Source organism: Protopterus annectens, chromosome 16.part0, assembly GCF_019279795.1.
Source record: "Protopterus annectens isolate FY-2018-M chromosome 16.part0, PAN1.0, whole genome shotgun sequence".
NCBI lineage: Eukaryota > Metazoa > Chordata > Ceratodontiformes > Protopteridae > Protopterus > Protopterus annectens.
In genome coordinates, this window is record NC_056750.1 from 654,970,803 (window position 1) to 654,996,964 (window position 26,162).

The 26,162-nt window shown below is 40.8% G+C and overlaps 1 protein-coding gene across 1 annotated transcript in view; it reads left to right on the forward strand.

The window, feature by feature from the left end:
- Positions 1-26,162, forward strand: part of ARID4B (AT-rich interaction domain 4B) — a 2,517,944-nt gene that overhangs the window by 865,306 nt on the left and 1,626,476 nt on the right. The gene's annotated exons all lie outside the window — the stretch shown is intronic.

Consider the following 26,162-nt stretch of genomic DNA (forward strand, 5'->3'; position numbering starts at 1 on the left):
TGTTGGCCCTTCTTTCATAGGCTTGTCAGCTTATTTCTGATCTCCCAGACTCTGAGGGTAAAACTTCTGCTCTTTCCTTGTTAGGGGCTTCTTCTCAGGCAGTTCGTCATTCAGTGATGCAGCAGATGCCTCTTCTAGGGCTGCTGCTTTTGGTTCAGTGATAAAAAGGTATTCTTGACTTAGACTTCAGCCTTTACTTGATGATATCAAGGCTAAGTTTTTGGCTGCTCCTCTTTTGGGGAAGCAGCTGCTGGTCTATGTCCCTTCAGGGTAAGGAGAACGCCTTACAGGAGCTCCGATATGTGTTTGTTTCTCCTGTGCCTAAATCTCAGAGAAACTATGTCAATAAGCCAGACTTTGTTCATAGGCAATCTCACCTTCCTATTAAAGGGAAGAAGACTGGTAAGTGGGCTCCTCCTGCTAAGGCTGCGCAGTCTTCCCTGCCTGATTAACCAAGTGCTTTGTGACTGTCTGTCTCTTCTCAACCATATTTCTCTTTCTGTTCTCATTTGGCTTCAGATTATTCAGGATTCTTAGGTTCTGTTCATTATTCACCAGGGGTACTTCATGGTGTGGAAATCCTGTCCCCCTTTTTATGGGCATTCCTCAGCCACCTCAGGAACAACTTCCTTTAACAGAGGTTGTTCAAGACCTTTTGTCTCAGGGTACTGTTCAAGAAATACCTGTGTCTCAAAAAGAGAAGGGGTTTTACTCAAGAATGAGCCACTTTCAGACTTCAGTATTTAGTCATATTCATGAAAAGTTGAGTCTAGTTTTTTTTTTTCATTTCATTTCCTAATTTAGAGATCAGTTATCAGGGCGATTTCAGAACTCTTTTTCAGATGTTGCTTTTCTGGGTGTGAGACTGAATACAGCTCCCCATGGCCCTTTTCCCCCAAACCCTGACTGCAGAGACAGTCCCTCTTCCCATCACATTCTCATCATCTCAGATGACCATTGGGTCTAGCCAACTGCTATATGCAGAGAGATGGCTTCTAGTAGCAAATCTATGCTCTATTGACTTCTGGTGCTTAGTAACGCCAATTCATATAGAAAGTTGTTGGAACTGGCACTGCCGGGAATGAGCACAGCAGATTCGTGATTTAGACACTGTCATTCATTAAATGCCTGTTCTTCAAAGATATTTGTAGGGCTCAGGAATCACCAGGACTCGACTCGGCTAGGCCAGCCAGACCAGACAACAGGCTCAACAGTACCTTCGGGACATTTACATGGGGGGCTAAAGGAGACACAACAAAAGTCCAAACAAGTGGCCCTGCCAGATCAAGTCTCTTACATAGTACAGAAAGGAGATATTTCATTCTCAGTTTCCATTTCAACACTTCAGGGTAATTTCCTCTTCCAGGGCAGAACCTGAAGTTACCTAAAACAGGCATTTCTCATGATTTTATTGAGTCAACATTCTTACGGGGAACTAGGCATTATCTTATCCAGGCATGCGCTATGATATGAGAAACCCCTGCAGACTCTTTACTTAAACTTTCATGATCCCTCTCTCGCCAGAAGCACAGAACTATGTGAACAGATGTAAGCAGATGGCAACAAACTTCCATGGATAGATCTGTTCGGGCTTCTCCACTAAATCAGAAGCCCAGACAAATCATGGTCTATTCGGCTGGAACCACAGCTTTACAAAGTTTTACAGTTTTTGCACATGCCCAGCTCACACAGCATCTTCATCACTTTGGTTAAAGTTAACCTTCTGGCAAGACCTTGTTCTGTGTTCTTCCTCTGACAGACCCTTCTTCTGTTGCCTCTCTCTCTACTGCCAAGTCTGCTTCACTGGTATCCTTGAGACGCTCACCGGCAAAGAAGCCCTCTTGGCCTTAGTAACTTGATCCCCTGGTATAACCTACAGCTCATCGGTTTCACCTCTGATGCCCTGCTTCACTCTTCCTCTGACAGTTTCTGTAATCTTCTCTGAAAACACAACAGGTCATGCTATCCCCAACACTCTTTAAATCCTTCTCAACTGTTTTTAAGTGTTGAAACAGTATTAGTGTAGCTAGGACAAAGAAGAGATTGGAGATTTGAGACCTGATTTTTATTTGGAGATTTTTGAAAATAGTAAAAATATGGATTTTCAATTTCTTAAAGAGTTTTCAATATCTTACTGCCTATCCTCTGGTTCTTCATTATTTCATGCTGTTACAATCTCAGCTGCTCTTGCATCTTGGACTCCACAAAGACCCACCATTGTTTTCGCACCCAGTGTCTCTAATCCCCTTGAGAATATAAGACCACCAAGACCCCCAGAGCTCCTAGCTTCCAGTTTTTATCTCTTTGTGTTACGCAGGAAAACTTTCTCTACTCTACTCTCTTTTGTGTTCTAAACTTTATTGAATTACTGCTGGTGGAAGAGGCTTTTTTATTGGCTATTACTTCGCAAAGACTGCTCTGAGAAGGGTGTCTGGTTACAGGCCTGCAGGCTTTTTTATTTTCCATAAGGATAGGAAGGATAGGGTGATTTTAATAACTAACTTTAACTAATGCTCTTTAGTGTTTTGTGGTTGACTTAAACTTTCTTGCCTACCTTTTATTTGAACCCCCCTATCTTAACAAGGAGAATTTTGCATACTTTAGATGATAAAGACAGGCAATTATGTTTATGCAATTAGCAGACTTAAGGATTTTCTGCAGTTTCAGGGATTTTTTTTGTTTCTTTTTTTTTTTTTTGTTTCTTTCCTGTGTCAAAACAAACTATTTCTAGGTGGATTGGCTTTGCATTGCATTTTTTATTTGCATTTTGCATTTCCCATTCTGGCTTATCTGGCATCATTCCACTAGGGCTAATGCCACTATTCAGCATTCCACTTCTGGGGCCTTTAAGGATATTTTCTGAAGGCAGCTACTTAGTTCAATTACATACTTTGCTTAAAGCAGTATCTTTTCCTTCCTGCTATTCATCTCTCTTCTATTTTTGCCACAGCTGTTTTTTTTTTTTCAGCAATGCAAGGCATGTTGTCAGCTTTTGCTTCTTGCTTACCCTCCACTTTTCTCTGCTTCCTAATGCAGGATGCGTATGGACTGCACCAGAGAAAGGAGAACGAAGAACATGAGTACAGTTTGTAAATGTTTCGGTCACCATCTCCGTTGCAGTCCCCTTCCCCTTCCTCCTCCTTCCCCTGTGTCCCCTCTGTGTTGTGGGGGTTGTGTGTGCTGCTTATATTTTTATATATTTTTATATTTTTTGTGCAGGTATTTTTTGGGCCTTGTTTTTAGGGTCTTCTTCTTTCTGGGGCAAGAAAGGGCTGAGGGCAATCATGCGCATTTAGTACCCTACGTACCCTTTGACGCATCGGTCTAATGCGCCTGACCGACACCAGCAGCCTACTCGGCTGGTATTCGGCCGGATGGATGCTATACCCAATAGTAGACTGCAGCAATGGAAAATCCCTAACACATCTAACATTTATGGTAGGTACAAAACTGTACTTTTCTAGTACCCAGAAAAAAAAGAGTACTTGGAGACCATTTCTAGATTTGTCTCTAAATACTTTTCTGAAGGTGCCCACCTTTCGAATGCTGTCCCTTCAGACTCTTTCTCCTCTTTTGCTTCTTCAGGCCTATATGCTATCCCTGGATCTCAAGGATGCTTATCTTCATATTATGATCCATCCACTTTTCAGGAAGTTTTTATGTTTCTCTGTTGTTTCCTGACATTTTCAGTTTTCTGCTTTGCCTTTTGGCCTTTCTACTGCCCTAAGGGTATTCACCAAATGCCTCGCTCCTGAGAATGCTTTTTGCAGACTTCAGGGGATTCGAATATTTCCTTATCTGGACATCCTGCTGATTCAGGCATCCTCTCCAGAGATGCTCTTGCAAAATCTTCACTTTGCCATTTCCCTTCTTAAGATCCTGGGGTTCACAGTAAATTTCAAAAAGTCTTCTATGAGTCCTTCTCAGGATCATGTCTTTCTGGGTTGCAGGATTCTGACGATGCTTTTGCTAGCATCCCTGCCTCTTCCAAAGGCCATGACTCTCATGTCTTTCTTTCAAACTCTTCTCCCTCTGGACTCCATCATAGCCAAGGGAGTTCTTGAGCGCTCTGGGTTTCCTGGCATCCACCATCCCTATGCTTCCTTGGCCAAACTCCACATGAGAAATGTTCAGTGGTTTCTGAACTCAGTTTGGCTTCAACATGTACATCCTTCAGACTTTGTAGTTCCTCTTCTTCCTTGTCTCAAGAAGGAACTTCACTGGTGGATCCAGCAATTGTCTCTCAATTTACAGCTTCCTATTCATCCCTCTCTTCCTACTGAGGAATTGTTCACAGATGCTTCAGATGTGGGATGGGGAGCAGTTTTTGGCTCCCTAAAGGTACAGGACATGTGATTTCCTCATCAGCAGAAGTAGCACAACAGTGTCAAAGAAAGGAGCGCTCATATGTTGACTGTTCAGGCTTTTCAGCCTCTTTCTGTCCAGGACCTGTGAAAGTATTCACAGACAATAGCACAGTGATGTGGTATATAAACAAACAGTGAGGAACAAAATCTTAACTTCTTTACCAGTTGGCACTCCTGGTGTGGTATCTTGCTGTCAAATATCAAGCGACTCTTCAGGCAGTTTACATCCTTTCAGGGCAAAACATTGTGCCAAGCACTCTGAGCAGGTCCTTAACTAAATCCAACAAATGGATGCTTCACAGGGATGTGTTTCTGGATATTGTCCACCAGTGGGATACTCCTCAGGTAGATCTGTTTGCCTCCCCTCTGAACAGACAACTTCCTCTATTTAGTGCCAGAGTCCAAAGTCCTTTTGGTGTGGAAGGTGGACATCCTCTCTTTTTCTTGGAAGGGGATGTTTCTTTATGTATTCCCTCTCGTTTCAAAAGTCCTGTTCAAAATTCAACAGGACACTCCAAAAATCTTGTTGGCGACTCCCTTTTGGTCAAGACAGCATTGGTTCCTTCTTCTGCATTTAGCCAAGGGCAGTCATCACAAGGTAACTCACAGGGTGGATCTACTCACATAAGACAAGTGATCTCCCATCCATCCCCACTTGTCAGCTCTTCAGCTGACACTGTGGGTGATAGGATTTTGATTCCACATAGATGCCTTTTTTTCTGAGGACGTGTTGAAGGTCCTGAAGAAGGCCAGGAAACCTACTATTAAGAAATCCTACTTATCCAAATGAAAGACGTTTTATATTTGGTGTCATTCTCATAATCTGGACCTACTTACTGTGGATGTTCCTTTGGTTCTGTCTTATTTGTGTGAGTTGCTGAATGCTGGTTTAGCCTATTTTTCTATTAAGGTCAACTTATCAGCTGTCTCTGCTTGTCTCTGTCTTCTCTTTTAGCTTCTAGATTTGAGGCTAAACAATTTCTTAAAGGTGTTCTTCATATGAGACCTCCCAGGAAGCCTATTCCTCCTCCCTGGGATCTTAATTTTGTTCTGGAGAAGTTGACTTGGGCTCCTTTTGAGCCTGCTGCTTCAGCTTCCTTGCAGCATTGTTCTTGGAAGACGGTTCTTTAGTTAGTCATTACTTCTGCTAAACAGGTGTCTGAATTGCAAGCCATTATGGCTCTTCATCCATTTTTGGTGTTTCATAAGGACAGGGTGTCCTTGCGTACTAATCTTTCTTTTATGCCCAAGGTGGTTAATGAGTTGTCACTTTTTATCCCGTTTGCAATCTGCCAGTGAGAGGGTGCTGCAGATTTTATTTAGATAAGACTAATTGTTTTAGGAAATCTGATCGGTTATTTGTTTCTTTTCATCCTAGATCTCTATGATTAGCTGTATCCAAACAAATAATTTCTTCTTGGATTTAAAAGGCTGTTATCTTTTGTTATACTTTTCGTGGTGAGAGCCTTCCTCCTTCTGTAAAGGCACATTCTACTAGAGCTGTGGCTTCTTCTGGTGCTTTTTTTCAAGGGTTTGGATTCTGCCACTATTCTAGAAGCAGCTACCTGGTCTTCTGTGCATACTTTTACAAAACATTACAAGTTGAATGGTATCTCTAGAGCTAGACTTGGTTTTGCTAAGGCCATTCTTCATAGTTTCATAGAGGGCTCTACTTCTCCTTCCTCTTCCCAAGTTTCTTCTTGAACTTTGGCATTCTCCCATACTTGAGGAGTACTGCAACAGTGAATGTAAGGACATAGTGCAGTTTTGTAAAATCTTACCATAACAGTAGATGTCTTTACATTCACTGTTGCAGCATTCACTCTCTCCTTCCTCCTTCCCCCTAGTCCTTTTCCTTCCTGGATGTACTGTTTACCTCCTGGCTTTCCTTTGACTGGTATTCCTACTGGGGCAATCAGTTCTGAGGATGGTATGTTCAGACGTCACTTTTATGCCCTGTACAATGTGAGGAGTGTACGTTGGATGTCCGGCATACCTTAAAGCAATAGTAGGGTTTGGTATATTGGCCAACATTGGGCTTTCATGGCAGGGAAAACCCATATGTAAGGACTACTGCATCAGTGAAGGAAAGGATATCTATTGTTATGGTAAGATTTTACACAACTGTACTTTCTTCTTAAATACACTCACAGAACCATACCAAAACTGAATACATCCTGTCAGTTTAAAGTTGCCCTTAATGTCCGACCACAAAATAAGCCATGAAGGAGACTAGCAACATCTTTTACTTTGACCAGGAGCAGAATAGTCATAGACAAACACTTAGCTTCATTTAGTCAGTTCCCAGCTGTTTCAAGGGCTTGGTTGAATTTTTTTTCTCTTTATCTGTGTAGTAATGCAACCCATCAGAATTTCTGTGCATTGAATGCAACACTGAGGGATGGGACATCATTACAGGAAATTCAGTACTAAAATGTGCTTTAGTAATAGAAGAAAAAAAAATATGACAGGTGCTTTATATAGCGTCTTCCATAGTTATGGAGTGAGCTTCCACTTACACTCAGAAGTTGTCCGTCTTGAACTTCTTTTATCTTGATTAGTATATGGAAGGTAGAAAATGTCATCCTGAGGATATGGCAGTCAAGCTTCTCAAAGGCCCATAGGTCATAAGCATGACAGTTGAACAAACTGTCCATGCTGTGTATTAATAATGATGTGTAAACTTTCTGTGCACCTCACAGATGCAGTCCATTCTGTGACTAGTAAGGGGGCATTCAGTGTTTTTGATACTTCTGCAAATGCATAATTGCATGCTTACGGACTTTGACAAGCACAGTGTAAGCAGTCTGCTGCAGCAGTTCTGTCTTCTACCAGTAAGTACTGGAGCAAGTCAATTGTTAATGCTCTAACCCAGCAAAACAGATGAGTTCAGGTAAGTTTTTTTTTTTTGAGACTGCTTTATTTGTTGTACGGTGACTAAAAGTGTTTAAGCAGCTCCGGAAAGCAGATGTTTCTGCTTCTTAAGACATGCATTACTGAAGAGAAAATGCAGCGTGACACTGAACACATCACATACTGTGGTGCATAAGGTAAATATAATACTGTGACAGAAAGCAGTAAACTGCAAGCGAGGATGTATTTTTCTTAAAATGAAAAGTTATGTATTTTATGTGTGTTTGTTTAAAAAAGGTAAAAGGTTGTGTGGTGCAAACTTGTAAACATAAAAGTAGAAACAGAATGGCTGCAGAGAGGCAGTTTTTAAAATGAGACTGATTTATGTGAAAATGGTGCTTGAAACATCACAAGACAGAGCAGGAGACTAATGAAGTTACGTCTTGGAAGGATAAGGATATAAGGTGATAATAAATTTCATCCAGTAGTCCTGAGTTTGATTCTTGTGTTCGTCTTTTATACATTGTGACAGAGCAAGTCACTTCACCACCAGACATATATGTGGTCTTTTCCTAAAAAAATAACGATTTCTGTGTGTTGGATTTGCCCATTTAAACAAATAAAATAATTAAAACTGAAAGGTGTAAAAACTGAGTTTTGTATAAAAGTTTGAAAGTCTTGTTTGCAAGACTGAAGTAAGATGAAGCACAAAAGTCTAGAAACCTAGATTCCGTTTAGTCCCAAACCTTTGTTGGTGATTCTTCACAGAAGAGGAAAAATGAGAAACAGACTGCAAGAAGGAAGTTGTGCACTTTTGTTCCTAGGAAGTGTGTGTGTGTGTGTGTGTGTGTGTGTGTGTGTGTGTTTGTCTGTGGTTGGGGGAAGTAGGGGAGCAAAGGTTCATGCTGAGATCATGAGCAACATTTTTTTTTGACAAAGGTGTGTGAAGCAAAGATCGCCAGCTACAATGTATGCTCTCTGGTTTTCTAATATGTAGGGATCACTTAAAATAATGTTTTCATTGAAAAATATTTGCCTCTCTTATCTGCTTGCAGCAGGCAAAGCTTAGTATGACATGCAGTCACATTACCACATAGGTTATACGGATGATGCAACTGAAAAGAAGGCGTTCTTAGGCAAGTTGTTCTTTACGTGTCACCTACTTCACCACAGGAAAAATCAAAACCTGAAATAAAAAGTGTGCCACGGTACTTTCCCTCATTAACAGTTTAATTGGTTTTACTTTTTTTTTTAAACATCTTACTTTTTTAAAGCATACTGCAGTCTCAGTAGCTCAACAGTTGGCGCACTTTTCTTTGGTGCTGGAAGGTCAGAAGGATGTGGGTTTTATTCGTACTCCAGGTAGCTGGATTAATTTTCAGTACCGAGACTGCAGTGCATCATAATGGAATGCTGCAGTCCTGAGTGTGCTGTCCTTCAGAGGGCCCTGCCTGCCTGAGTTGGTGTTAACTCAGGTGGATTAAAGTGATTCCACAGTACATATCAAAAAAGTAAGGGTTGCTTTATTTATATGTACATTATTTGCACATTATTCTGCATTATTTACATATTTTTGCAACCCCATGTTCATCCCTGTTTACATTATTTTTTTTACAATATCTTCATCAGTAATACAACAATTTGATCTTGCAGTCATAACACCTACATTAATCTATTGTTTTATATTTTGTGTGTCCCTTAACAGATAAATTGATTAACAAAATTCTCCACAAAAAGTCCCCAGCTACATAAAAATCTTTAAATATTTTTCTTCTTTGCATTTCTAGTATTATTGGATAAATCAATCCTTGGATATAGAAGAGAAAATCTTGCATATGTTTTCATACACTAATTCATTTTTTCATTACATTCATCACTTTTTAATTTCCGTAACTTTACCTTATTTACCTGTTCATTTCTTTTCATAATCTTTTCATTTTTTCTTTTCCTCATTTGTCTCTCTTTGTACCTCTCATATAACCAGTTCCATGATTTCACTGTCGTTTCTCACACTATTAATAACCAAAACAGATGCATTAATGCTTAAAAAAAAGATTTTTCAGACCTAAGCCCTCCCACCTTCTTTTTATTGTATATTATTCCTCTTTAATAGGATTCAGTCTTTGTAGGTTTATAAGTGTTTATTAGGCTAACAACCACAAGGGTCTTTTTATGCCTAGCCTTGCATCACAAATCTCTGACAAGTTCTGATACCCTTTGATAAATGTAAGCAGGGGTTCGGGAGATGAAACATGTACAAGCAGGAGCATGAGAGATGAACCATTTACAATTTGCCTGTGTCCGTTACAGGCATAGGTGCCTTTATTGTATTATCACTTGTGATGTAGACATTTATATTTATATAAAAGTAATCAAACCATATTAAAAAGTTCATTTTTACAATATTATAATTCACGTGTTATATATCATATACACTAAGCAACATTACGTAAATTATTAAATTCCTGCCTTCTCTTAAACCTCATTTCTCTTCCAAAACAATTTTCTGCATGTGGTGTTCCCACAATTTCCATGTTTTTCTATGTAATTTGCTCCTACCCTTTTCTGAAGATCCCAATTCCTGTTCTTTTATCTATGTTAAGAATATTCACTGTTTCAGTTGTAGTTGATTTAGATTTTGATTTCCATTTTCTAGTAATTGCTTTTGTGGCAGTCACCAGAAATAAACTTGTCAAGGCGATTTGAATTCCATTTTCTAGTAATTGCTTTTTTGGCAGCCACCAGAAATAAACTTGTCAAGGCCTTACTATTTCTCAGCAATTCACATTCTGTATCCCAGCTTAAAAAATATATATATTTCCTTAGTTACACTCATTTGCTGACCTAGTATTCTTGACAGAGTACTCTCTAGGGAATTTTTAAAATCCCATTCTTTCCTTATTTCTTGAATTACACCCCTGCTTCATCATTATGATCCCTTTCCATGTTGAATTGTAGCTTTCTATTTGTATTATGTATAAGAGCCTTAACTGTATAGCTCTAAAATATTCCTTCAAATCAGGTAATCCTAAACTTGCTTGTTCATTTAGAAGCATCAACTTATCCCACTTGACTCTTGCCCTCTTCCTCTCCCAAATAAAATCCTTTAACTCTTTATTACTGTCTACAAATTCTCCACTGGTTGATAAAATAAATATGCCAGATCTGTGTTTAAAACTAAAGGGAGTAAAAACATTTTTACTGTTTATAACATGCTGTCCATATCCACAAGCAAGAGCTTCCAGTTTCTCAGTTTTTGTGTTACCTTTTGTTTAGTCTCTTTCTACTTATCCTTAACTGCCAAGACAAATGCCTTTTATTCCATGCTCCTAAATATTTAGTCTTATTATGTCCCCATAAATATGGATATTACTGAACCAGTACATGTGTAGGTACATTATTCAGTCGGCTGCATCCTAAAACCGTGGTACTAGGCCCCTTGACCTGCCCTCGTATTAAAAGGCTTGCAGCGTGATAAGGACAGCCCCAATGGCAATCTACCTGAACTATCTCCTGCCCTGCCCCATGGACCGGGAAAACCTGATAAGGTACTAGGCCCCTTGACCTGCCCTCGTATTGAAAGGCTTGCAGCGTGAAAAGGACAGCCCCAGCGGCAGTCTACCAGAACTGTCTCCTGCCCTGTCCCACGGACCTGGAAAACCTGATAAGGTTCTCTCAATACAATTTACCTGTATGTATTTAAAACTGCTAGTCGAACTGGGTCTATAGCACTCCACAGCACCCCTGCAAATTAGACTCTAATTCTACCTCTGCTCCTCCTAAACTCAGTAAGCTAGTTTAAAAGCAGCTAAAAATTTCAGCATTTTTAACTAAGCGGTCAAAAGTGTACGGCATACTAACAGCCTAATTAACCCTAACATAAGGCTTATCTTAAGAAAATTGAAATAAGGAATTTATGGTAAAAAGAAAATTGAAATAAGGAATCTATGATAAAAAGGATATTAGAAAAGGAAATCGGGGAAAAAGTGTAACATGTATAGCGTTATACTGTACTTACCAAAGGAATGCTAGATCATAGGAACCTTGTGGTCAGAATTGGCTCTGCTTCGCTTGCCCTTGCTGCGCTCCACCCTGCCCCCTAATCCCACCTGCCCCTACTACTGCTAGATTTAAGCCCAATAAACCACTCCACTCCCACCTCAACCTTTCCCAAACAGCCTCAAATTCTAATCCCCTCCCCTTCCTTTTGCTCATCCTCTGGATTCCCAACCCATACTCTATAGCAAAGTCCAACACTAACTATTCAGAATGAGACCCACTGTGTTCCTCTCAGCAATATTGCTTGCACTTCTCCTCACTATCTACGAAATTCAACCTTACCTTGGCCTTCACCACCCACGAAACCAAACTAACACGGCTCCTACCTCAAATAAAGCAGATCAACCCTTAGCTTATTTCAAACCTTCCCTTTCCATATGTAACAACCACCAACTAACGAGGTCATGGTCCATCTACCCCAAAACCAGATTGTTTATTGTGTCTTTCGGCTTTTCCCGGTTAGGGGTCGCCACAGCGGAACTCCGGTCTGCTAATGATTGGCAGTAGATTTTTACCTACTGGCTTGCCAGACCTAATGCACAACCTTCAACGAAGGAACGCCCATTCACGCATGTCGCTACACAGAAGACGCTCTAACTGAGAATCGAACGGGTGATGTCTAACTGTGAGGCGACAACACTACCGCAGCACCACCACCGCAGTTACTCCCAAAACCAGATACTATAATAAAATAATTAGTAAAGTCCTGAAAATAATAACTGTCCAACTCTGTCTGATAAAGGATGGTGAAATTCACCCTAATCCAGGACCCACCATTCCCACAAGCCTTCCACCCAACACTGTCAACAATTTCTGTCCAAATGTTAGGTCCGAAAACTCTCTCCTGACTTGGCATCTAAACATCAGGAGTATTAACAGTAAGGTCCACAACCTTCATGCCCTCTTGGCAGTCTTACTCACCTGATGTACTTTGTCTTTCAGAAACCTGGTTGAAACTAGGAACTAAAGACTCTGAAGTTATTCCACCAGGGTCTCACTAGGAAAGGTGGAGGTGTAGCAATTCTGTTTAAAAACACACTAGATATCATCCTTGCCCCACAGCAGCCCCCCAATTCAGTAATGTAGAAGTGCTCCTCTGCAAACTACAGCTTAACAAAATCAAATCCCTCTACATTGCCTGCATATATATATCCCCCCTGGCGACAACATTAATACCTTAGAAAACTTCCTACAATGGCTTTCATACAGTTATCCCCATGAAACCATGGTGTTAGGGGACATTAACATTGATTGGAACAATTGTTCCTCTGAATCCCCTACCACCCACGTAAATCTTTATGGCTATACCCAACTCATATCCTCACCCACCAGGATAAATAAACCCAACTACAAAGGTAGTATCCTGGACTGGATACTTGTCAACAACCACCTAGACATGTATAATGCAGGTACCATCCCAGATGACGTAAGTGACCATCTACTCACTTACATCATTAAACATAAAGTAAATAACCACCACCAAATTCTCTATAAAACTATCAGATCCCACAAGAACTTTAACCTTGTTGCTTTTCAGAATGAACTCAAAGCATGCAATTGGGCCAGCCTAAAAAAATGTTCCACTGGATGATGCTGTAGCCTATTTTAATTCCAAATTCCTCACCATCCTAGACTCCCACTCTCCTATCCGCACCCTCAGAGCCGATGCCAAGACAGCCCCCTGGCTCACGAAGATAACCAGAACTAAAATTTTGGCTAGAAACAAAGCATGGGATAGATGGCTTACCTCTAAAGACCCACTCAACCATATTAAATTTAAACAGTTAAGGAATGACACCAAGAAAGCTACGCTATTAAACAAAAAAAAAAAACTACTACCAATACATTCAGCATAAACATCAGAACAAACCTCAAAAATTTTGGGGAGGCATTAACAAACTGCTCTACCCTGGCCAAACCACCACTCCCACCCCATCAGTTTCTAACCTAAAAACTCCAGAGGAAACTGCTAATGTCTTTAACAACTTCTTTACCAAGACCATCCAGTCACTAGCTAGCCAGCTACCCCCCCATCAACCCCTCACAGAATTCCTCCCCAACCACCTTTTAACTTCCAGCCTGTATCCACATCTAACATCAAATCCCTACTTACCAAGTTAAAGCCCACTACCCTAGCAGCTGATCTCCTCCCACCCGAATACCTACAGAAAAGTGCGCAGGTCATTGCATACCCCATTTCGATTATCACAAACCGCACCTTGTCTGAAACTTATTGCCCCTCTCTCTGGAAGGTCTCCCTTGTCATACCCCTCCATAAGGGAGGTAACTCAGTAGACCTGTCTAACTACAGGCCAATAGCCATACTATCACCATTGGCCAAAATAATGGAAAAATGTGTCCATAACCAATTAACCCACTACCTCACCAAAATAAACTTCTGGCCAACTCTCAGCATGGCTTTAGGCCTCATCATAGCACCACTTCAGCCCTCCTATCCTTCTCTAACTCTATTAACATTAATCAAAACAATAACGAACTACCCTCAGCTCTCTTCATATATCTCTCTAAGGCCTTTGACATGGTCAATCACCAGTTACTTATCCATACCCTGAAGCACCTGTCACTTAACTGCAGCCCTATTAAATGGTTCCAATCCTATCTGACTGAGAGACAACAAGCCGTATTATTGAAAAATACCCTATCAACCCAGCTACCTATTACTCTGAGTCCCCCAAGGGTCCATATTAGGACCCCTACTCTTCTCAGTCTTCATCAACGACCTACCCACTATCACCCCCAAGGCCACCTACATTCAATATGCAGATGACTCTACACTAATCTGCACAGCGTCCTCCTTAACTGAGCTCAAGATCCTAACCCAGAATACTTTCAGTGAGGTAGAAAAATGGTTTCCTGACTATCAGCTTCTCTTAAACCCCAATAAAACCAAGCTCCTAATCTTTTCCCCCATTAGTAAAACCTCTTTGCCATTTTTTTACTTTAACTTCCAACTACGGCACTACTGTCTCCCCAGATACTCACACAAAACTCCTGGGGATCACAGTTGACAATACCCTAAAATGACACCCATGTCAATCAAACAATCATATCTGTCAACAAAAAACTGGGCTCCCTCTATAGGATTAAATCTTTCCTCACCCCATTAGCAAGAACTACTGTTGCCCGATCCCACTTACTATCCACCCTACTCTACGCCTCCCCTCTTTACACTAACTTGAATAAAGCCTCTCTCACCAAACTTGCTAGCTGTTATAACCAAATTGCCAGATTCGCCACAGGTACACCCTCTAGGACCCACCATTGTATCAACCGAACTCAACTAGGATGGCTTGAATGGCCTAGTCTTGTCCAATATAACCAACTCATTATAGCCCACAAGGTTTTATACCAACCTGAATGCACACCTGCATTAAATGAGATCATTAAACCATATAGCAACCTGAGGTCCCTGCTCTCTGCTGACAAACTGCTGGTGCAAACGACTAAGAGCAAAAATGTGGCAGGGGACTCGCTGTTTGCCAACTCAGTAGGTAAAACCTGGAACTCACTACCTGCCATACTTGCTCTCCAGCCCCCCCTAACCCTGTTCAAAAAAAGCCTCAAACACCACCTCCAATCACAATGGCACTGTCCCTGCTTAAACCCTGACTAACTACTACCTGCGGTTTGTGGAAACCCCATCTAATCATATGCTGATAGAGTCCGTATTCTTAAGGGGTCTAGTCCTAATATGAATGTCTTACATATTGTAACCTTAGCGAAGTCAAACTTGTCTGTACGATTGCACCTTACTGATGAATGTATTTTATATATATCTACGGTTGTGCCTTACTGATTAATGTATTTTACATGTATTTCCAAATGCCTCTATTGTCCTTATGTAACTGTACTTTTAAAACTGGAGCTTTTCTCCCCGGGCCTCCGCTGAAAATGGACATATATCCAGTTGGACTTTCCCTTTAAACAAATGTAAAATAAACAAATGTAAAGTAGATTTTATTTTTGTTAATTTTATATCCTGAAAAGACCTGAAAGTATCTCATTGTTCCACAGCATTGAGATGTCCCTTTCTGGATTTATCTGGTACAAAACAGTATCCGTTGCAAATAAAGCCAATTTTTCTTGATTACCATTCCAGTTATATTGTTGAGTTTCTGATTCCCTTATTTTCTGTACCAGTGGTTCTAAATGTAAAGCAAATAAAAGGGAAAGAGGACATCCCTGCCTGGTTCCTCTGTTCAAACACAAGTTATCAGAGAAGGAACCCTCCCATTCGAATTCTTGCCTCTGGTCAGTCTTATATCTTATTATTGTATCAGAGGAATGCAAATTCTTCCACTGCCATCAAATACTTTATTTGCATAAAGTCTTGTAAAAAAAAACAAGAACTCTCAGCCAAAAGCAGTATGTCTTCAAAATAATGTTTACTGGTGCTTCCTGGTACCTCAGCTACTGCCTTTGACAGAATAAATACACACCATATAAGCAGTCTTTTTATATGCAAGCTAATTAATACTTAATTGTCAAATAAAGTGTTACAATTAAAACATTCAGAAATGTCCACATTTAAAGTGCCTGTCCATACCATTTTTTGCTTCTCACCATATTCCCCCAAACATATTATATATATGATGTGCAAAAGTACAACCTTTCATCATTAATACATTTATAAACAAATATGAAACATTAAATACATTGACTACAGCCAAACTTTAATCATAAACTTGTGATCAAGTCATGGAATAAAATTAATTTCCAAGTTTAATCCACCTGATAATGAACTTAGTTTCTATTGCAATAACTTCTGTACATAATCACCTCCCTGAATGTAGTAAGGTTTGGCCAAAATACTAAGGAAAAAAACTGATGTCAGAACCAGCATGTGCAGAGTGCAAATGTTGGTTCACCAGATTGTCCAACTTAACAATCCTTATATCCCCCATATGTTCCAATATCCGTCTCTTAACAACTCTTTTAGTTTGCCCAACATACCATTTAATAAGTTTATGTCCACATCCTATGATGTACATCACTCCACACGAACAACAATTAAACTGGCCATGAAGTCTTGCCAACAGCAGCAGTATTTTATTTATATTCTGCTTCTCACTGGATCATCATTGCTCTATTAATGTTGTCAAATATTTGCCCCCTTCACCTGCCATCCACATTGAACCATTATCTATCAACTTTGGCAACGCTTTGTTATTCTTTTAGCTAGTACAGACATAAACAGTTTATAATTCTGGATTAAATTTGAAATGTCTCAATATGAAGCTAGGTCTGATGGATCCTTACCATAGGTACATCACTACAGCTTTCTTCCAAGATGTTGGTACTTCTCTTTTTTAAAATACTGTTAAACAAAGTCTTCCAGATCTTTATCACTTTTCTTCCATCCTAACTTCCAGACTTCCACATGAAAACTATGCATTTTTGGAAACATTACTGCAGATTGATTAAAAGTCAATATTTTTATCTCATCATTTCCTATATTAACTGTTAGTTGTTGAGCCCTATCAACATATAACCTTGGGATTTTTTAAGTCTTCCATAAGTATTTCTATTTGTGCTTTTTTTTGATTTCGACATTCCTTGCTTTATACAAAAAAATCCTTAAAAATCTCTAAATACTACAGAATTTCAGGTTATTTTTCTTGCTGCTTCCTTAATTTGGCATCAACCCTTTATAGTCCGTGTTGCCTAAGTGGTTTTGCTTAGAAGTTGTGCTCTAGAGTTGCTATCAAACGGTAGTTGCTTAACAGCCATCTTTCTAAACACATGCATATTATCTAAATACTACTTATTTGCTCTTTAGCATTCTGTAGTTGTGCCTCTTCTTGTTCTATATGATTCCACTTATTCTTAAATACTTCAACCTTTGTCAGCCCCTCTAAATAATTATTTTTTCTTAACTATATTTTCTCTTTTATTTCTACTCTATTTTTAAACTCCATTTTCATTTTATCCCACAGTAGCTATCATTTTTGAAGAAATTTCAACCTTCTCTAATAAGTCTCAAATAATTTCCACTACCCATTCCTTAAATTCCTCTCTTTTTTAAAAAGTAGGTGGGAAATGGCCTGTTATGTCATTTTTATTTCATTAACCTGCATTTTTTTTTTATCTTGGTGTCTATCAGTGCATGATCTGAAATAGTTATTTGATGGGTGTCAGTTTTCACTCAAATGCACATGTTCTTGTTAAATGTAATTTCAATCTCCAGACTACCCCAGTTATTGTACCTTGGGGAATAGTATCTCCATCCTGTCTGGCTTCCTACTACTGAATTCATGTCTTTCATACCAAATATTTTCATAAATGTCTTCAGACGTCTACCCTCTTTTGTTAAATTTTTGCTTTAGGTCCCCCAATACATCGTTACTATGGCAAATCAAGCTCTTGCCCCCACTTGTTAGTAATATTCCCTACTGAAATCTATTTCTCCCAAAATTTTCTTAAGCTCCATGATAGCATTTTTTTGTGTAATAATAAATACATGTTAGCGTAATCCTCCCCCTTGCCATTAGCCCCTTACAAAAACAAATCTATCATTACTGTCTTTTTTTTCCTTTTCTATTACTATTGGACCCCCTCTGTCAGTCAGTGTTATTATTTTCCTTTGTCTGATATTTTGTTGAATATCCATCCAGAAACCTTTCTTTGTCAAATTCATATGCTCATTTCTTTCCAAATGCATTTTATGCAGCACTGCTATTTCCACTCTGAATTTCTTGATATAATTAAGTACCCTTTCCTTTTTATCTATACCTGTACATTCCAAGATAATAAGGATAGAGTAGCTATTGTGATAAAAAGTTATTGTTCCCACGTAATGTACATGACAGTTTTTTTTTCCATTGTGTGCTTCCAACTTTTGTCTCGAGTTCATAGGTATATACCAGGCTAATGGCCACCAAGGCCTTTGCAAGCCTAGCCATATATCCCAACCCAGTTGTTTCCTTATGTGTCATGGGCATTTATGAAGAGGGGAATGTTAGTTGGAAGTTTCTAAAGGTTATATGAGTGTGTATGTTAGTATGGATATATAGTTACTGTCTGCCTCTGTCTAATAGAGCCTTTTACGACAGACCTAGGGTGAATTTTAAATTTTCCATCCATTGGTCAGGGTTACATTTTAGTAGGGTTAAGGATGAACTCTACTTCACATGGATGGGAAGCCTGTTCAGAGTATGGGAATCCTCTGAGACACACATCTGTCTTGACAACATGTCCTATTTATGTCACATGTAAAATTTAAATCCTTGGATCTGGTAGTTCTGATGCTGTTCATTTTGTGGATGTGGAAAAGGTCCATCAGAGCTAGATCCAAGGATGCATTCTATGCCAAGCATAGATAGTCCCTCAGTAACATGTAGGAAGCAGAGTATAGAGAGAGGGCTTTAAGGCAATCCATATAAGACAATTTGTTCATAACTTGGATTCTCCTGGTAAGGAACCTTTGTTGGACATTCCAGCCATTGCATATATCTGTTCAGGTACATACCAAAGGGGGCATTATAATAAATGATGGGTCAGGTAAGGGCCAAGTAAAGTGGCACTGTGACTTCCTTGGACTTCGATGCCATACCCTTACTTATAAGTTGAGTGACATAGAATGATTTTCTTACTATCTTGACCACATGTTGGTAAAAAGCCAGATTACTGTCTACATATGTTCTTAGATCTCTGACTTGGGTCAACTCTTAGGGATGTCTTATTGATAGAGTATGGAGCCTGGGTACCGGTTTACCCAAAATTTACATTTCAAGCTCTCAGGGTCCTCTCTTGATTCAGCCCGTACAATAATATGGTGGTTCCCCCTCTCCTGCATGTACTGCTGGTGCATGCACAAATGAACGCTCTCTTTTAATGACCTCTAATCCAGCTAAGTTAAGCAAAATGAATGCCCTTGTACATGTGTCTTTGTCAGAAAAAGCTATTTGTATGAAGATGTTGTATTCCTGTTCAAATACTCTCCAATTCTCTGCTGTATTATGGTCAAACATAAGTGGACTAGGTCTGTGAAATGCCTCTGCCATATCAACACACAGTAGTGAAGATCCTTGAAATTACGTATGAATACTCACATAAATGTATGCCAGAATGTGTAATTATGCCCAGTAGCACAACAGACTCTTTGAAATAACTGTACTTTGCCAAACAAGTCAGCACAAGAGCACTTTTAAATCACTGTACTTTGTGAAACCACTCATCAGTGTAAGAAATACTTCGAAATTACTGTACTTTGTGAATAAACTGTACACAGTGGAAAAAGCTCAGAGTAAGAAACACTTTGAGATGTATGCAGTTTGCAAATAAACTGTACGCAGTACAAGAACCTTTCAAAATGGCTGTACTTTGCGAAATAACTCTGCACAGTGTAGGAAACACTTTGAAATGGTGGCACTCTGCGAATAAATGTACACAGCACAAGAAACTTTTTGAAATGGCTGTACTTTGACTGCACTTTGCAGTATAACTGTACTTTGCACACAGCAAACTCTCTGAAATAATTGCACTGTAATAAAGCACACGCTCTGAGATAGTTCAAACAACTCTAGTCATGCTTTGAATGGCTTTGGCCCATGCAAAATAGTAGTCTGTGCCTAAACACGGTCTTTCACTAAAAAAACATGCAGTCACCTTGCTTTTTAAGCTTAATTTGCCCTTTTTATTGTACTTGCTATGCCCATTTAATCTCTTATAATACTCATTATACTTTTCTTGTGCCCATTTTACTTCAAACATGCTCATTTTGCAAACCAAAAGTACTTCAAAGCCCCACATGAATATTTCTGCTAGTTTTGTCAAATATCGTAGTTTTGAACATATCATTTAATTAATAATGCGTTTTTCGTTTAATTAATGATGTGTTTTGTGCTACTTGTTTGATTAATAATGTGTTTTGTTGCTTAGAAATGCTCCGTTTCATTTTCTTTGCCAAATAAATAATTTGTGCAAGTTTTGGTTACCTTAAGTTTGTTTCTGGCTCTTTTTGTTTGTCTGAGCTCCATTTCACTCAACCAGCTTAATCTACCTTCACCTTTAACTCTGTACCTCATGGCTTGAAGAAGTTGCTCTCTTGATCCCGGTTCTGATACCATGTCGCTCATCCAGTCAGGGTAAAACAGGCAAGCAGTTGTGGGTTCAGTTCACGCAGCTTTAATGCACACAAACACATCAGGAATGAGCCTTTGTAACTTAAACTTATAAAAGTTATAAACAGACTGACTACCACACTCCTACATGTTAGCACTCTAGCTGTTCTCTCAAAATGGCACTGCTGCCTGCATGTGCTCACTATTTATATGCACGTGCTTACATCTGGAAATGCTTCTTAAAGGTATATACACATACTCTGTTCTGCAGTTCCCCAAAGTTCCCCCCACCCCCACATGAGGACTCCTCTTTTGGTAGTCTTGTAGAGCTCCTTTGTCAGTGTGAGGATTAGACTGCTGAAGCCCCCTCTTTACAGGAGTCACTAGTTTTAGAGGCTTTTGATGTGGATCCATCTACGTCCTGGGTGGTTTCCCTTCTCAACACACTTATCAGCCCGGTGTCTGTGTGGGCTTGGAGTGATCTGGATACAGTGAAACGTATTCCTTTAAAAAAAAAAAAAAAAAAGGGTAATATCTTGGCTCCCTGGAAGGACCAGAAACATTGGAGTAAGGGTTCCCATTGTTGATGCCATCATGGTGGCTGCAGCCACTAAAAACTGACATTTCAAAGGAAAGTTCTTTGGTCGATTCCCCAAGCAAGGAGTCTAGGGATGTAGGCCGCTTAGGAAAGCAAGCCTACACATCAGCGACTTTCTCTCTGACAGCATTAAATTATTTGGCGTATTTGACAAAACTTCAATGTGACATTGTTTTTGTAGTATCATATGTAATAAAGACACCGTAAAAGAAACTCAAAAGACTGAAGAGATGCAGTTGTCAACCTTGCAGTCTGCTTCCAACATGTCTATGCACCTGTTCTCCAGTGTGGCCAACAGTACATCTCGAGCTGCCAGTATTGGTATTGTCATGCTCAGACATGGTTGGATGAGATTATGTAATTTTGAAGACTGCTTTACGGCATCCTTTGTCAACAACCCTTTTGACGGCTCCTCTCTTTTTGGCCCATAGGCCAAGGGCACATTAACCAGGTTGCAACCAGGACAGGAAGATGTAATCTGCCGTCAGTGTGCAATTTACCACCCCTCTCTTTTTTTCCTTGCAGCAGGAGGGACAGGCAGAACAGATGCAGCCCACGCTCCAGAGGTGATATGCAGAACTGGAACTTCGCTTGGAGAAGGGATGCCCAAATGTCCTACTCTGGAGGCAGTTGTGGGTTGCTTGGCTTTACACACAAAAGCTTGGGAGGCCATCACATTGGCCACATGGGTATTGAGAGTTGTATTCAGAGGCTGTACAGTTTCATTTTTTTTTGTACTGGAAGAAAATACCAAGTCCCTCTCAGACTTTCCACCTAGTCAGAGAAGAGATGGAGCAGTGGAGATTCAAACGCTGTTGATAAATTGAGTCCTCCAGAAGTTCTGACCAATCCAGTGAGGATCCAGGGTTTATTCCAGGTTCTGTCCGGTGCCAAAAAAGAACAAGAACCTTCAACTAGTTTTGCATGTGATCAAACTGAACTGTTGCATGAAGCAAACCAAGTTCCAGATTGTCACTGTGCAGTCCTTTTTGCCTGTATTGAGAAAGGACAACTGGATGTGCACAACTGATCTCAAGGATACCTACCATCACAAAAAGATTGTGAGGTGGTCCAGAATATATCTGAACTTCGGACTGGGAGCCCATCATTATCAGTTCAGAATGTTTCTTTTGGTCTCACCAGTGCCCTCCAGGTGTTTACCAAGTGCATGGCAGTTGTAGCAGCTTGGCTCAGACTGCATGGATTCCACATCTTTCTGTACATGAATGATTGGCTCCTCACTGCCTCCGCGACAGAGTTGTTGGTCAAGGCTCAGGACTTACTCCAGTTGTGCCTGTCCTTAGGGATCACCATGAACTACAGGAAATCTACTCTTCAGCCAGTTCAGTTGTTGGTGCTCATAGGATGTCATTTGGATGTGGTGTCTTAGAAAAACTTCCAGTATACAGGATGAGTTCCCTCCTTGCCCAAGCTATTCATATGTGCTACTTGTACAATCCCCTGGCCTGTATGGTCTTTAGACTTTTGGGTCACATGGCCACATCAATTTGCCTGAGTGTATGCAGTTGATGTTAACTCCATGATTTTTATATAGCCCATCCAGTGAACTTTCTCATTGTCATGACAAATGTTTGTCCGGCTTAGATTAATGGTGGTTGGAGTCTCCCTTTGTCTCTGCCAGGGAGACCTTTGGTTTTTCCCCATCCTCAGGCCATGGTCACTACGTATGACTCCCTTCTGGGGTTGGGGAAGCATTTCAAAGGGAAGAGAGTTCAAAGGATCTGGTTAACTTTTGAAGCCAGTCTTCACATCATTGTCTTGGAGGTGAGAGTGGACGTCCTAACATTGCACTTTTCAGGACCTTTTCCCAAAAGGTATGATTATGGTTCAAAAGGAAAATAAGTCTGTGGTTTGGTACCTGAACAAATGGGGGGGGGGTCTGTCTTATCCTTTTTGTTGGGGAAGGTATCTGTTTGTGGCAATGTGTGATCTCCTCTCAGAAGTTTCTTATAGCAGTGCACATCCCAGGGAGGTCCATCATCTTAGCAGACAGTTTAAGCAGGAACATTCTGCCTTACGAGTGGTCTTTGAATCCAGAGGTAGCACCCAGATGTCCTCCTATTCCCATGTTGCAGTATTCATAATATGAGGGAGATTCCGCCTAGGTGACCCAAACGTCTCGCCAGTATACCAAAGACTTGAGCTACTACATGGTACATGTGATTTTGCACATAGAACAGCCAAGCGAGCGTCTGCCATAAAAGTGGTGTCTGCAAATACCATCATCAGAACTTCTCTGCCACCAGTCCGAATGACGTCTTCCAGCCATCTGTCTAATCATCAAAAGTTTGTCTTCTTTCAGGTAAGTGCCCCATTGGGGAAACTCTTTTATGCTTTTGCTACTGCATGCCTGTTAGAGGTTATTGTCATCCAAGAAGGGCAAGTGCCACTGTGGAAGACAAGAGTCCACACAGACAACCATGACCAGTATCTTTTTTGTCTGGGGTCTGATCACAGTTATATGGCCTGTGCCATTTGTCAGGCGTTCATCCCCAAAACACTCTGTAGTCATCTGTCCACCCTTAGTTTGTACCTTGAGAATCAGAGACCGAAGCGACTAGCGCTAGATATGGTCTATCTGGTGAGTTCCCGAAGAAGAAGGTGAAAAAGGTAAGGCCTGAATCTTTGGCTGCACCTCTGATATCAGACGTCCCTCTTGAGGACAGTGAAGGCCTGGAGGTATGCACAGTGTCTGGTCCTCCTCCTTTAGCAGGTACTAACACAGAAGCTGCTAGGGAGGGTTCCTACAGCATGTCTGCAGAGGTTTTGCAGATCGTTTTGGGTGGTAAGGGGGAACCATGGCTTGCTTCTAACGTTCCTCGCAGTACCTTTCCTACTCCTTCCATTGAGATTGTGCCGATGTCTGATCCGGAGCCAGGCCTACGTCTGCCCTTCCTTCCCAGCCTAGGGTAGGCCTTCCTCTCAAGAGAAAACAAAAACATGCGTCTCCCGGTCTAGAGTCTTCTCCAGACTGGCAAGCTTTTTCTCAAAGGATTTTGAATGCTTTCCTGGCATTTAAGCCTTCCACCTTGCAGTCTTCTACCACAGCATCTGCTGTTTCCCCCCTTCCATCTACTGAACTTGAGGCCTCTGAGGAAGATAATTCATCCTCATTTATCCTTACCTGGACAACCTGCTCATTCAAGCAAAACATCCAGCCATCTTGCAACGGAACCTTCAAACCACCTTCTCCTTGCTCCTCAGTCTGGGTTTCACCCTCAACTACAGCAAGTCTTCCCTAGCTCCATCTCAGAACCAGGTTTTTCTGAGTTGCAGGATAAGGACAGACCTCATGATGGTCTTCCTGCCCTCTCAAAAGGTGCAGTCTCTGTGGACTTACTTCCATCAGTTGTTTCCTCTGCCTTCTCTGACTGCCCAGGAATTCCTCAGGATGCTAGGCTTCATGACTTTGTTTATACCAGTGCAACTCTTAGCTAGACTCCACATGCAAAAATTCCAGTGGTACTTGAAAACACACTGGTCCCAGCATGCTCATCTTCTAGAATTTCTCCTCCCTCTTCTGTCTTGCCTAAAGAGGGAATTGCATTGATGGATTCACCAAGTTTCTCGAAACCCAGGACTTCCCTGCAGCCACTGCTACCCCCCCCCCCCCCATTCAGGAAATGTTCACAGATGCTTCAGATCTGTGATGGGGGCTACCCTGGGAAACCTAAAAGTCCAAGGTCTGTGGTCTCCCTCCATAAGGAAGCGACACATCAACATCAAAAAGATGAGGGCTGTGATCCTGGCCATTCAAGCCTTCAGGTTATCTCTTATTCCAGGTCTTTGAAGCTGTTCACAGACAACACCACAGTTTTCTGGTATGTGAACAAGCAGGCGGGAACAAAGTTCTACCTACTTTGCAAATTAGCCATCCAAGCCTTGGGGATTGCTCTTCAAGCAAAGGTAACTGTATCGGCAATTTACATCCCATCAGCTCTAAATGTTCAGGCAGACAGTCGCAGCAGATCCATGACACAAGCCCATGAATTGATGATCCACAGGGATTGGACAGAATCTTTTTAGCTATTCTCCCACCTCCCAGTAGAACAAGCTTGCCATGCCCCTCAGAAATATTACCAATGTCCGTGAGTTCAAGAAAACGCTCAAACAACATCTAAATTACACCTGGTTATTTGTCTGTAACCATCCTATCTGACCCCTGTCCCTACTCCAGTATTACTTTCTCCCTACTCACTGTCCCTTCCTCCCGACTCCCTCCCTTTTTAAAGTTTCTCCTCATATAGCCCCTACGCAACTTTTGCTGCTTTTTTCTTCCTTTTTCTCTACTGTTATCTGTTATCCTCACTCTGAGATCAGCGGTGGTGGTGCTCCGGTAGCGTTGTCGCCTCACAGTAAGACGCTGTCCTGTTCGATTCTCAGCTAGAGCGTCATCTGCGTGGAGAGATGCGTGAATGGGTGTACCTTCGTTGAAGGTTGTGCATCAGGGCTGGTAACTCGGCATGTAAAAATCAACTACCAATCATTAGCGGACCGGAGTTCCACTGTGGCGACCCCTAACCGGGAAAAGCCGAAAGACACAACCTGTTATCCTCACTCTCTGTATATTTCTTGTTTTTTTTTCTCTAATTATGGATATATTCCTAATCTTTTCTTGTTTACATTATGTTACCAAGTTAATTTTCCTTATTGTTGTAATGTGGAGCTTTTCTAATGTACATTACTTTTGAATGTCAATTTTCTTGTATTGTAATGTGGAGCGTTTCTCCCCGGGCCACTGCTAAAAAAGGGCATTTTCCCAGTCAGGCTATCTCTGTCAACAAATGTTAAATAAATAAATGTGTTTTGGGGCATTCTCTACCAGTGGGGTACTCCTCAAAGAGATCCCCTTTGAACAGACAACTTCTAAATTTATGTTAGAGTCCCACATCCTCTGGTTTGAAAGGTGGATGACCTATCATTTTCCTGGAAGGGGATGTTTCTCTACCCATCCTTCCCCCTCTTCACCGTAATTCAGAAAGTCCTCCTGAAAATACAGAAAAACAAACCAAAAATCTTGTTGGTGACTCCATTTTGACCAAGACAGCATTGGTTCCCTCTTCTTCTGCAGTTAGCCAAGGGCAATCATCACAGGTTACCTCACAGGGTAGATATAATTGCACAAGACAAAGGATCTCTCATTCAGCAACATTTAGCAACACAGAACCTGACCTTGTGGGT